Raw genomic sequence first — 13,720 nt, 5'->3', positions numbered from 1 at the left:
ATGTTTGAATTTCACCGTTGACTTCCATCATGACTCTGCACTAGAAATCATGCTCTGTTGCTCATGTCATGTGACAGTCATATAATTACAGATGCATAGACTAGAAGCATTAAGACCATATTCCATTAACAGAATTGTAAAACCTTGATCATTATTATCAAAGCCAGCAATCGAGTTTTACATGGTGGAGCATTTTGTTCCTTCTACCCTGTCTCAGTACCATGTTCAACTGTTTACCCAAAGGAGAAAATGTCCTTTGCAGCCACTAGATGGCAGTAATTCATTCTGCTTTTCTTCTTCCTGTAAGAAATATTGCAATTTTGTTCTCTTTGGACTTGGTCTGCATTTCTGCATTTAGATGCAGCGAGCATGAAAAACAGAGTTTAAGGCTGAGAAGGTCACCAGAATAGCCTTGGGGACTGTTAGCACTGTTTGAAAGTTGCCTTGATGCTGTTTGCAATGAGCGTATTTGAAACCTCTTCCTGATAAGCTGTCATTATTGTTATATTGTAAGTGTATCTGTTAGGTAAAAGCTTGTGCGGTTTTGCCACTAGAATCAATTTTGTGATGGTGTTAATAATTCATAACCCTAACTTGTATCAGGAACTAAAGCAACCATCTCTTACAGGCTACCCTGGGCATCACACTTTTATAACGTGCTGTTGAAGGAAATTAAATCTTTGCAAAAATGGAGGCTATTATGCCCCTTGACTATCTCAGTGCTGCAGAGGGTGAAATCCAGGCCCGGAGGCTTTGGAGAGCTACAATGCAGCCCAGTGCTAGGGTGAAGGGAATTGCAAACTAGCAGGCAAAGTCATTCAAAACTGTCCAGAATACTGTGATCCATGTCAGAATAACACTTGGAAAAAGCACATTTTCTTGGCAAGAATCCAGCTGCCAGAGAGACCATTGACTGCAGTTAGAGATCTGCATACCAAAGCTAAGTCATGTGATTTTGAACAGTTAGAAGATGGTATAAGGAGAGACCAAATTATCTGCAGTATGTAGCTGATGGCCAGGTCAGAGGAAGGTTATTGTGAGAAATGGCTTTGACATCACAAAGAATAGTGAATATTTGGCTGGCTAGTGAAAACGGCACTTCCCAGATAAAAGCATTAGCAAGCGCCTCAGTGTGCAAGACAGGACAGAGGCAGAGGCCAGATTTGTTGGCTGTACATGAAGACAATTACAGCACAATGCAAAGACACCCAGTACCAAGGGTGTTGTGCCTTGCATGCAATGAAAGCAACGATTTTGACAAAGTGTGTTGCTCTCAGTACAAATGCCAAAGAAATACAAAAGCAAAACCCCTCCATGCATCTGTGGCTAAGGAGCAAAGCTCTGATGAGGATGAGACAGTAACAGAGGTCTTCGTTGGCTCTCTTAATAAATGCCCAAAGCAAGGTTTTGTAGCAGATTGGTTTGCAGCACTGGGAATAAATGAACAAAGAGGGAACTTCAAAAGCCGTGCTGGAGCTGCATGCTGTGTAATCACAGCACACATGTACGGCACATTCAGCGACTTCCAATTCTAACATCAGGAAGCTGGGCTTGTTTCATGTAGCAGATCCCCAGTGACAAAGCCACACTGGAACATCTGTCTAAGGACAGAGCCCGTTCAGCAGAGCTTGAGAGAATGGAACAGGAAGTCCAGGTGGGGTGGAAGAGGCTCCCTTTATTTCTTGCACTTGCTGTCAGCCCGGTTGGCCGGTTGGCTGCAGGCTGCTGCTGGGTTGGCAAGTGTTCAAAAGGCAATAAGCCACAAAGCGTATGTCTATACTGCACACTAACCCCAGGTTCTGACTCAGGTTTGAACTCAAGCTCCTCTTCCATTCACCCACAAATCAGTCGGACTCAGGTCAACAAGCATTTGGAACCTGGGTTTTAGGATCCTGATGGGGGGGTGAGTCAGAGCCCAAGTCCTGCTGTGACTCAGACCCATGCCATGGCATTCTGCAGTGTTGGCACGGCACAGCTCAGGTTGCAGACCTGCGTCGCAGGGTCTGCCTAGTGCAGTGTGGAGGCGTTAGTATGGTCATGAGACCTGGATCCTGCAACTGTAAACTCAGGCTTACAAGGCAGTGTGGACACTCAAGTTCAGGCTTGGAATCACTGGGTCCCACCGACTTGGGTTTACACTGCAGTGTAGATGTACCCAAAGGAGCATGAAAAGTCTAATCTGATTCAAAACCTTGGCAGACAGAACGTTTCAGCTTTCAAGCTGCAAGTTGTGGGGAGAAGCACCACTGAGATGTCAGCGTTTTGCCTGACAGCCGGACCTTGTGTTTGAACGAGAGATCTTGTTTGCACTCAGGAATTTGTTTTGAAGTGAAAAATGTTAAAATGTCAAAACTCACTTTGCCCAGGAAGCTCCCCAATTCTGCAAGCTTCCCAGGGTCAGAAAGTGGGTGTTTCTCGGACATTGTACGCAGCTCCCCCAAAATGTCTGGGTTTGACAAATGCTTTGGCCCAGCATTTCGCTACTGCGTTTGTCGTCACTTTCGTGCTGCTCAGAAAACTAGGTTGCTGGGGACACTGTATCAAACAAGCCTTAACAGAATGAACAACCAAGTGACTGTCCCTGAGCATTTGGCTCTGGGCTGCCCTTGAAACTAGCACAGAATTGCTGACCGTATAAGAACTAGACATTTTGGACTGACTGCCACATATACTTGACTAATGTGACTCTATGCCAGGCAATTTGGAAATATATTAATCCTGCGAGCTATCTTTAGTGCTGATGATTTGCATGCCAATAAAGGTAGGGAAATTGCCTTCACCACTCTCCTCTCTAAGGGCTCTGATCCTGCGAAGGGCTGAACAGCCACAGCTCCTAGTAACTTAATCAACTCCAAGAGGTGATCAGCACCTTGTGGGATGAGCAGGTTCGTGGAGACAGAGACTCAGGTTCTTACTCACTTTCCCCCCATTGCTGACTGTGGTAGTCTGACCGAGCGAGGAGGGTTTGGCTGTTAATGCAGAGAGCTGATGCTCATTGACAGTGATTCGGCATCAGACCCACTGAAGCCCAGGGGTCAGAGCCGCCTGTGACAGAAGTAATGTGGCAGAAAGAGGTTTGGGTGGTGCTGGTGAAAGAGACTAGCAGACTGTCACCCAAAGGAGCTTCAGACTCTGGCATTGGTTGCTGCATGGATTTGCCATCCTGTCTTGGCAGAGAACAGTCTCTTCTGGGTACCTGCAGATGGTTTGCTGTGTGCTCAGGGTGTTTACACAATGGGTATTACAGTAGCAACTAAAGGCTCTGACTGAGGGGTGGAGATTCGTTGTGCGTGGTGCTGTGCAAAGCGATCAGAGTCCCTGCCCTAGTGCACGCGCCGTCTAGGCTCATGACAAGAGGGTGAAGAAAGAAGGAGTTGGGCAGAGAAGACGAGAGGGGAGTAAAACCAGCGCTGTTTGCATACGAAGCGTTAGTCTCAGCTGACCGTTAGCTGAGGCATTGACAGCTGTCAGTGCTGTGCAGGCCTCACAGCAGTGGAGAGTCCCAGGAGAACCCGGTGGTGGCTTCACAGATTTGGACAGGCAGTTTTCCCCACTCATACAATACAGTGTGCTCGACTTACTGCAGGGTTGAAGTTAATCCCTTTACACAGACACAGTTGCAGCCAGAGGGAGGGGGACAAATCTGCATTTGTACAGCATGGAGCAGCTCTTGCTTTCACGCCATGTGTGCCAGTACAGCTTCCCGGAGTTCCAAGGAGATGCTCCCAATTTTAGCCCAGTATGAGATCAGAACTGGGCCCATGAGATTCGTCCCGCCCTGGCCAATCTCCAGGTGACAAGAACAGGAGCAGAGAGCTTCTACATCTGAGCTGAAGGAGTCGGCTCTAATCCAGATTCAATCTGCCTCCTACCCTGATCCCTCCTCAGGCTGGATTATTCCCAGCTCTAATTAATATCAGAGGCTGTGGATTGCATTTTATTAATTTGTGTGAGGGTTTTGGCATCTGGCGAATGGAGCCCTCCTTGTTTCAAAGGGAACTGTTTCTCTGATTCAGCAGGGACCGTCCCTCTCCTTCCCATCTGGGAATTGAGTCAATTTCAAAAGGTTTTTCCCTTCACACTTGGAAATTCTGACTTTCTTGTTATTGTAGATTTCAGCTCAGAGCCTGGAGCGCCAGGGTCCAGATCACTGCTGATCCGGCACGCAGGGGGGTCCAGCGACAGAGAGGGATGGTGCTGAAATGATTGAAACTGTTAAGCCTGGCATTGCGGAGGCAGCTGCATAATGAGGTGGGGTCTACAGGTGCTGGCTGGATCAGAAAGGCTTTTGGCGCACCAAAAAAAGAAAAACAAATGTTGTCTGTTGAAGGTATGAGCCTTGGTCCCCATAGCAACCGGGAGAAATGGAAATGAGCAAGGAAGGAAAGCAGATTCCCCCACCCTTGTTCTCTCCCTGTTATTCTAACAGGGGGAAATAAGCAAACACACAGACCAATGTCAGCCCAAGTGGGCGAGTTCATAGGCTCAGCACATTGGGACTCTCTCTAAAGAAAAAATATGGTGGAGATCAAAGGCTTTGGGTGTTGCTCCACGCACCCCTGTACTCTTAGAAGGCAGCGTAGGACCGATGATTGACAGCGGGGGACCTAAGGGCCTCTCTCCAGTGAGCACACTCAGTAGCACTGCAAGCTCCCCTCTCCCAGCCGGCTTTCCCCAGCCTAGCTCTGGAGGGCTCCCCCCGAAGGGCTGGTCAGCCTGCGTGCCCATTCTGTCCTTGGCCTCTCTGCTGAGATGGCTGAAAAGTGGCCACTGAACGCAGCTTGCTGCAGTGAGGCCAGACGCCCTGTATCATTTCACTCTGAGCCCCAGAGCAGCCTTCCAGACTGCTACTAAAGAGCCTCCGGCAACGGCTGCTGTCACCGTTCTGGCTGGGCCACGTCCCAGGTTGCCGGGAGTTCTGTGATCAAAGACCTCCAAGGCTTCATGGTGAAATGGGAAACTGCTGGCTTCATGGCTCCTGTCCGCCCTGCATAGGGATAAACACAGCACTCACAGCTCGTCTGGCCTGGCCCTAGTGGGAATTCGCTACAGCTCCTAGCACCCTGTAGGCCCCAACCAGATAATAAATGGGAACAATCCTTGCTCTCTACGCTCCACTCACTTTCCTATCTCCTGTCCTCACTCAACTCAGTGTCTCATGTGCCTTCCTCGGTCATGCCTATTAACACCCTGGTTTCTCTTCTCACTCCTTGACATGTTTAATGTGTGCATGTGGTGGAACACACAGGCCCATGCTAGAGAACCGCACCATGATTATTTGTATGACAGTAGCATCTAGGACCCCATTGTGCTAGGTGCAGTACAAATACAGAACGCAAAAGCAGCTCCTGACCCAAGGGCTTTGCAACCTGCGTCTAATACAAGAGATGCCAGCTGGATACAGGCAGATGGGAGAGTGCAAAGAAACAATGACACGAGAAAGGAAAGATGGTGGAACGAACATGATATTTGCCAGCTCTCCCCCGATTGCTCTGCTTGTGCGTTGCACCCATTCTCCCCTTCCTTTGTCCAGCCCTGTCCTGGCTAAACTATCCAGGGCAGAGCCATCTCTTAGTGTGCTGGCGTTCCAGGTGCTAGAAGCGTAATGGTAGCAGCCAGGGAGGAATCTTCAGGGCATTCCAGGCTGTGAGGTGAAAGGCTGAATTGGGGAGCGCCATACCAAATTGCAACCGGCTGATCCCCCGGGGCCTGAATTCCCATGGATTGCTCCCATTTGACACTGATATCCCTCCACCCCAGGGTGCAGGTCACAGTTTACACTGGCGCAATGAGTGGTTTGCATCAGCTCAGTTACACTGGTGCTTGGACCCCCAATGCAGACAAGGCCTCAAGCCCTTAGACTGAGGGCGCCAGTGTAACCAACTAGTCTGTTGTGTTCCCGGCCTGATCTACAGGGGTTGCAAGTCTGGGACATGCCCGGGACAATCTCTGGCTATTAAGGCAATCTCTGGCTATTAGGAATTAGCAGGAAACCTAAGGTGGATCTGCCCAATGCCAGGTGGCTCCTACCTTCCAGTGAATCATCTGCTGGTGGTTCCTGCCCGAGACAAGATACTGGGCGAGCTGGAGTGCAGGTCCGTTGGTATGGCAACACCCATGTTTTCCATGTCATGCCAGCATGCTCAGGGCAGATCAGGATTGTATCTGAGCACTCGCCACTTTGTTCCCCTCTTTCTAAACCTTGGAATCTGGGAGGGGGACACACAGTGCAAACAAGGCCTTTCCCAGCCCTGCTGGGTGTATATCTCCACCGCACTCTCAGGCACATGCCATCAGAGAGCCGTACCCCATCCCAAATGCTATCAGTCTCTCTGCAGCCCCCGTCCCTTTAATCAGCAGCTACCACAGCCTCAATTATTGTTGATTTGAGTAGGATGCACTGGGACTTATTCAGTAGGGTTTTTTTTTTGTTTTTTTTTTAAGTTCTAACATTTTGGAATCCGGACTCCTCAATCTTTTGATCACCTCGGGCTGCTTGCCAATGCTCTTGTTAATCCGCCCCCCCCATCCCACGAGCGCTGCTTGATAGTGGGAAGCTTTCATAAACACAGTGTTTAAAAGCCATATAAACATCACAATCCCAGGGAAGTGAAACTGACACTTTGGAGCTTAAAACCTAATAAAGTGCCACTCCCGCTGCCGTGGGCGGAGAAAGCATTGATGAAGATGGGCCCTAGTGTTTGGGAAAAAACTCTCTTGTGGCCAGAGGACCCCATTACACCCGGATGTACTGTAGTCCAGCAGCCTGGGGAGGCTGTGCAGTCAATGGAGCGATGCTGATTTGCACTCGGTGAGAATCCAGCCCTGTGTCTGCGAACTCCATGGGATTGGCTGCCCTGCTGCCATGACCCCAAACCTTGAGGAAGTCGGTCGCAGTCCCGGGAATGCAGGTTCTGGGTTGGAGTTAGTAAAGTGAGTTGGGGCCCTTCTCTGATGAAAGTCTCACTCGAATGGCAAAGCATGATTAGAGTTGCATGTGTAAGGTAACACCCGTCATTTTACTCCCAGTCCATTCAGTCCAGTTTTACTCTTCTGTCCATTTCAGTGTCAAAAGGTAAAAGAGGTCCTGCTCAGGTTTGGGAAGCTAGAATATTCACCCGGCTTTTATCTTGACCCCATAAGCCGCAAAGCACCTCAGCAGCTGGTCCCAATTAAATGGAGATCTGACCTTGTGCCAAGGAGAGCAGGTACCCCAGGAGGCTCTCCCACTGTTTCCTCAGCAGCCACATCTGGACATAAATAAGTTTGAATTTGGCTTCCACCTCGGATGTGGTAATTTCTATTTCCATTAGCCACTGGCCCACTGTCCCCAAGCTGCTCATTACCCTTACTAAAACGCAAGGCAAAGTATCCATTTAGGTGTTGGGCCATGCCTAGGTTATCTTTAGTCTCCATCCTCTCCTCAGTGTTTAGGGATCCCACTTCTTTCCTTGTTTTCTTTTTATTTATATGGCTAAAGAACCGTTTACTGTTGGATTTACTTTCCATTGCAAGGTCCAACTCTGCTTGGCTTTTGGCAGTTCTCACTTTATCCCTACACTTTCTGACCTCCAAGAGGCAGCTTTCCTTGCTGATCCAGCCCTTTTTCCGTTCTTGTAGGCTTTCAGCTTTCTGCTTTCGCTTAATAACCTGTTGGTGATACTTACTCATCCAGCTTGGCCTGCCATACTTCCCTATGAGTTTTCCCCCTTGCTTGGGATGCAGACAAGTTCCTGCAGCTTTGAGATAAAGTAAATCCAAGCCTTCACGTTCTGTCCACAGCGAGATGTTTTACCCCGGGATTTGAAGCAAACACCGCAGAGATATAGGCAGTTACGCAGCAGAGCAGAGGGACACACCTGTGTTCAGACACACGCGTCAAGTCTGTAAGCCAAAGGGATTGCGAACGCCTGCTTTGATGTCTGGAAGCAACTCTGATGGTGCGTTGTTATTGTCACCTGTTCCTTCCTAGCAAACTTGTTCCGTGCATCTTCTCCCCATGCTGTTTGTGTCTCTCTCTGTGAGGCTCTTCAGTTGTGAAGTGGCCGGCAGCCTGTGGCAGGTGGAGTTCTGCTGCTGTCTGCTCCGTCCCATGCTGCAGCTTTTTACCATGCTCTCGCTGATAGGCTAAAAACACAGTTTGCATCTGTACCGTTCCTGGCTAACGATCCGCTCAACCACGTGAGCCTTCACCATGTTCTACGCGATGCTGACTGCTTAGCCCTGCACCTGGCTTGGTTCCTGAAACCAGTTAGGCCCACATGCCATTTTGCTGTGTGGACAAGCATCCTAGCCATGTTGAAGACTGAGGGAATGCTTTCCTCAAACAGAGATTTTGTTTTCCTCAGAGGATGGCCTGCTGTGGAAATGCTGGAAGATGCTAAGTGCTAGTCCCCTGGTTGCAAATGAGTTACAGATTTTTACTCTGCACTACATTTATAGAGTCATTCTGGTGAAATGGAGGCTTGTCCAACAAGTTCACAAGCAGCCAGCATCGCTGCATAATTTCCACCTCGCTGCATACTTCAGTACAGCTGCGCTGCTTACATCAGGGATTGGGGCCTCATATAGCTGTAACATGACACCAGCCGCAGCCTAGTTACCGATAGCTATGAAAAGCGGAAGGATTCTTGGTCCCGGTCAGGTCTAGTGTTCCTTCTCTCTGTGTTTCACTCAGGAATGAAGCCATTGAGTGTGTCACTCCATGTTGTGCATTGCTGAGGTTGGGGCAAAGATGGGAAAGGAAGTGGACAGGTTATGGACGGAGGCCGTGGTTTGGTGTAGTGTTGGGAAAATCAGCTAGTGGTCCAAGAGGGTCCATCGTGACCACCTGGCTCACACTCTGTTCTGGGGAAATGGGACTTCCTTGAGACCCGCTCGGCCAGTTGGGAGATTAAGGAAGGTGGGGCCATACAGAAACCCAGGAACTGGCTAAACTGGGAATTCCTTGAATGTCAGGAATAAATGATGGCCTAGTCCTGTATTTCCTTTGTTTGCAGATGTTGCATTGAAAAGGTTTTTGCTGGCACTGGATGTCTGTGGTAAAGGCTAGGCCTGCTTGCTACAGTCCCAGAACAATAAACTCCTAATAAATGGACTTGCTGCATTTCTGTGCTTGTGCAGTTATTGCAGCTAGTCTCCAGCCATTGCAGAGCTGACAGCTGGCAAAGATTTGCATGGGGCATGAAATTAAGTGAGTTCATTTTAATGGCTAATCTGCACAAAGCTCAAGTTTGGTTTCTAAAAGCCTCGTTTGGCTCAGCGTTGCCGGCACATCTGCTTCTCGCCTTAGCCTCTCATTTCTAAAAGTTGATTTTCCCCGTTTTTCTCTGCCGTGAGCAATCAGTGCAGGAGATCTTTGCCGTGTCTCCAAAGTGGGTTAACACCAGCACTTGGGAGTCTGTGGCGTTTGTAGGAAGAGCTTTGCCTACAGGACGTTGTCGGCTGGTTCTCAGCGCTTGTCTCTCTTTGTACTGGGCCTGTCGGAGTAGTGTTCTGCCATGAAACCCTCATTAGGTCTTGTCAGGATGGCACGTTTGGCATTGCATGCTGGGATTATACGACTCCAGCAGCAAACCGGCTCCTTTTAGAGAACTCCTCTTTGATCAGCTTCCCTCAAGAGTGCGCCAGGTATTTCTAAGCCTGCCTTTGCCCTCAAAGGAGAACGCTGGCTCCAGAACTGGGTGATGTTATTTTGATTTACTTCCTCCTCCTGTTTGCTGCTTGTGAACAGCGCCGGGGACAGCAACCAGCTATTTTATCCGCAGAATGAGGACAGAATGGACAGCGGCAGGGTGGAAGACATGCCTAATGGTGAGGTATGAGGAACCCTAGAGTGGTAAGGTTCCCGCAGCTTCCAGCCTTTTTTCCACTGTCTTAATCAAACTACAGGATATTTTATGGAATTATTATTATTTTGTCTGTTGTAATGTGTAGCGGCCCCAATATGGGCTCCAGGCTCTGCTCTGATAGGTGCTGTACTGCCATACAATAACACTACTGCCTCTGCCCAGACGGCTTTCAGAGTCAGTAAAGCTTGCAAGCTGCAGGATGCTCTGTCAGTCCGGTGCAGAACGTCTCACACCTTAAGCAAACCTTGGTGCCTCCCTGGCATGGGCATGGTTTTGAGTGTGCAATCTCTTCTAGGCAGCTTTCCCGTGCTTCCTCCCTGTGAGTACAAATGGTAGGTCTGATGTGTGCAAATCCAGTTCTTCACCCAAGAGAGGTTTGAATGTGCCAGTTTCCTCACACTTGCCATGTATTATGCACCACTGGAGGTCACACATTGCAGCTTTTACCTTTGGTCTTCAGAAGACCAAACAAGTCTCGTCCCAGGGAGAAGATGGTGGGAGCTGAAGTATAAGGAATGGGGCAGCCAGTCAGAACCTTCACCCAAACCTTGAATCTGTCTAAAAAGCTCAGTGACTTTTTGTTGCTTCTCCCATTTTCACAGACTTTTCCACTTCCTCACTCCATCAAGGAGTGCAGATCCCAAAAGAGCACAAGAAAGGAGATTCTTGTGATATTTCTGTCACAATGGAACCAAGAAACTCCCAAATCTCACCAGGAAACCCATGCTTCTGGGGCATCCAACTCTGTCTTCAGACCAAAGAGCTCCTGTGAGTATCTAAACTTACCCAGGCAAACTCCTGAACACGTTGAAGTTCCTCCATCAGAAACATGGGCATGGCCTTGTATGGACCTGTAGAGAAGTGCAGGTCTGGAGTCCCTCTTCCACACTTACAGGTCCATGAAGATGAAAGGGTGGAATCAACCATAAATGACCAGTGCCCTGATTACACACAAAATCCACCAATATTTTGAAGCTGCGTCCCAGGGCAGATCTGAAAACCGAGGACACTTCAGTACTGCTGGAGTGGGAGGGGTTAGATGTGACCCAGCAGATTCTTTCCAGCAATGTGACTATTTAATGGCATGATTGTAATAAATACTAAATACTAAAAAGTTGCCCTTTTCTGGCATCTTTCACCAAGGATCTTAAAGGGCTGTACAGACCTTGATTAACAAAGCCCCACAAAGCCACCTCCCAGTGAGGTAAATACAGATTTTGCCTATTTTATAGATGGGGAAACTGAGGCATAGAGTGGTGCTGTGACTTGCCCAAGGTATCCCAGCAAAGCCAGTGGCAGAGCCAGGTATAGAATCCAGCTGTCTTGATCTCCCTGCTCCAACCACTGCATGACTCTACCGCTCTGCTTTTGCAGAATGGAAGGGAGCCTAAAAACGTAAAGATTGTTTGTCTGTGTCTGATTGGAGCAAGAAACTAGAACTGGGGAGCGCTGATATGAGGGGCAAGAGGGTGGAAATGAGACACGTTTCAGCACAAAGACGGTTATTCTTGACACAAACTGCACAACATTCTTGCATCTCTCTGCTGCTTTGGAATCCGGAGCCGTGCACATCTCCGCTGTCAGTCCAGCAGAGATAAAAGCCGAGAACACACAGCTGCTTTCTCTAAACCGAGCCTGACCTCTCTGCGTTTGAAACTCAGTGCTGGGAAAGCAAAATCCATGATTAGCTGCCAAACAACAGGGTTTTCAGACCATCTGGAATACAGGGTGATTTTCTGCTTTAAGCCCACTGTCTTCTATCCATTTAGCAGGAAGGCCATTTAGAGACTAGACTAGGAATCCACTGGCTCCCCATCTGACAAGCAGAAGAAAGCTTTGCAGTGGATTATAAACTTTCAGGAGCTGTGGTGGTTCATACCCACAGGGGATCTGGCCTTTTGCACGGTGCTCCCCATGGGGCTCAATTTTGCTATGTCTGCACTGGGAGTAGGGTCAGGATCTGAGCTTGGTGCTGAGATCCTCAGCTGCAACTGAAATCAAAGGCAGAGGAAGGAGCTCTGCATTCCCAGGGGTTACTCTCAACACGCTGCAGGACGGGTCCTGGAAGGACCACAGGGCTTGTGCCCTCTAGTTGCTGTGTGCTGGCCTGGGTGAAATGATTTGCTGATCTCAGCCCAGGGGCCTGCGTTGCACAAACACCATGGCTTGGCCCTGGTGGTCCGTCCCAGCAGAGAGGCCAAGGGCTCTGAGACTGAACTCCCTCAAAGGTGGCCCCTGCAGGTCAGGGATGATGCACAGTGGGGAACAGAGCAGGGGACTTTCACCAGCTGTGCCCAGGCTGTGAATTCTGCTCTCTAATGATCAAATTCTGACTCCTGTCACCAGCATGAGATGCACTTAGCTCCCCAGGCCCCAGCGCTGGACAAGGACCAAAGCTGGTCGTGCCAGACACTTGAAGCTGGGCAGGGCTCAGTTGTGTACCAGACAGAAGCACCTGGGCTTGCAGCAAATCATCAGTGCACAATAATGCCAGGGAGCGTGGGCTGGCGTTACGTTAGCAATGGCTGATGGATATGACTTGGGGGTACTTCAGAGGGGTAAATCCTGGGCATGGAAGGTGAGCAAGTGGTGTCAGTTCCAACCCGAACTGGGCCGTTCTTTCCCTGCACCAAGTGCCGTCTAGATCACGTCTGTGTTCTCTTCACCGGCTTTTATTAGTGCAGCTGTTTGAAATACTCTGCTGTAAATAAACTCTCTGCTTGGCTGCATCTTCTTCCAAGAAATCAATTCAATTAAATTTAATTGAATTGAGGTGCAATATGGGAGTAAAAAGCAAAGGCATTTGCACAGCACCGTAAATCTCGGTGTCTAAATAGTTGTAACGTGTCCCGCATTTCTCTCCCTGCCCTCCCACTCCTCTGCTGAGAAGGGAAACATCCAAACACAGATGGAGACTTTCTCTTCCTTTCCCTTTGCTTCTGCTCATCCCCCTCTTCTACCCCGTCTCCAATCTGCCCCTCTCTTGCTGAAAAAGAGAGTGCCAAGGCAAATCTCACATTGCAACAAATCTGTGACCTCCTGGAAACCTCCTTCCTCTCACTGTGCTTCATGCCACGGTGACACTAGAGATAGGAGTCAGGTCCTCCTGCTCCAAAACTCATAGGCCCTGTCACTGGAACTGAAGGAGAATCTTCCTAAATGCCTAGCAGTGCAGCACCTATGACACACACCTGGGGTGCTCTCAGTCCACCTAGCAGAGAGGGAAGCAGTTACATACGCTCTTGCCAGTTGACTGCAATGTCTTTTCCTCACTGCTGCTTCTAACAATTCCTTGGCATGAGAAATGATCGGAGAGGTGCTCACTTATCTTTGCACCATTTCTGCTGTGTGCTCATTTACTTCCCGTCATTTTCTGCCCCTTGGAGAGTGATACTTTGCAGTCAGCTTCACTTCCTGGTTCCCATGCATAATGGCTGGTGTGTTTGGGTTCCCAAGGCTGTGAGGGAATGACTGAATTAAACAAACACACCATGGTTTAATTGGATTTGATACATTCAAAACCATTTCCATTAATCCAGGGTGAAATTCGCACTCTATGCAGGGGGACAGTAGATCTCGGGGTGGCGGAAGCTTCCTAGCAGTGGGGGGATCCCTGGAGCCTGAACCGTGGCCCCACACTCAGCATTGCCCTTTGCTGCCGAGCCCCAACTCCTCACTGCCCCTTCTCCCTGATCCGCTGGCCCTGCACTGCCCCTTCCCCCGAGGCCCCATTCCCACACCGCTCTTCCCCCTAAGACCCATCCCACGTTCATCCTTAGGGCGGATAAAAAGTGGACGGACATAGCTCTCCCTCTTCTAAAAGTGTGGGGGGAACCCCCGGACCCCCACTTCCAGCACCCCGACAGTCC

The 13,720-nt window shown here is 49.3% G+C and overlaps 1 long non-coding RNA gene across 2 annotated transcripts in view; it reads left to right on the top strand.

Moving 5' to 3' along the window:
- LOC127034883 (uncharacterized) overlaps positions 1–13,720 on the top strand; it is a 40,708-nt gene that overhangs the window by 3,818 nt on the left and 23,170 nt on the right. The window contains exons 2-3 of one of the 2 annotated variants that reach the window (XR_007769514.1): positions 4,113–10,619; positions 11,084–11,156. This is a non-coding gene — a long non-coding RNA (uncharacterized LOC127034883). The remainder of the gene's footprint in view (positions 1–4,112; positions 10,620–11,083; positions 11,157–13,720) is intronic. The other variant, XR_007769515.1, reaches the window with a different exon arrangement.

The sequence above is a fragment of the Gopherus flavomarginatus genome, chromosome 15, assembly GCF_025201925.1.
Source record: "Gopherus flavomarginatus isolate rGopFla2 chromosome 15, rGopFla2.mat.asm, whole genome shotgun sequence".
Taxonomy (NCBI): Eukaryota; Metazoa; Chordata; order Testudines; family Testudinidae; genus Gopherus; species Gopherus flavomarginatus.
The sequence above is the reverse complement of the archived record's forward strand: the minus strand, read 5'-3'. Positions and strand labels throughout refer to the sequence as shown.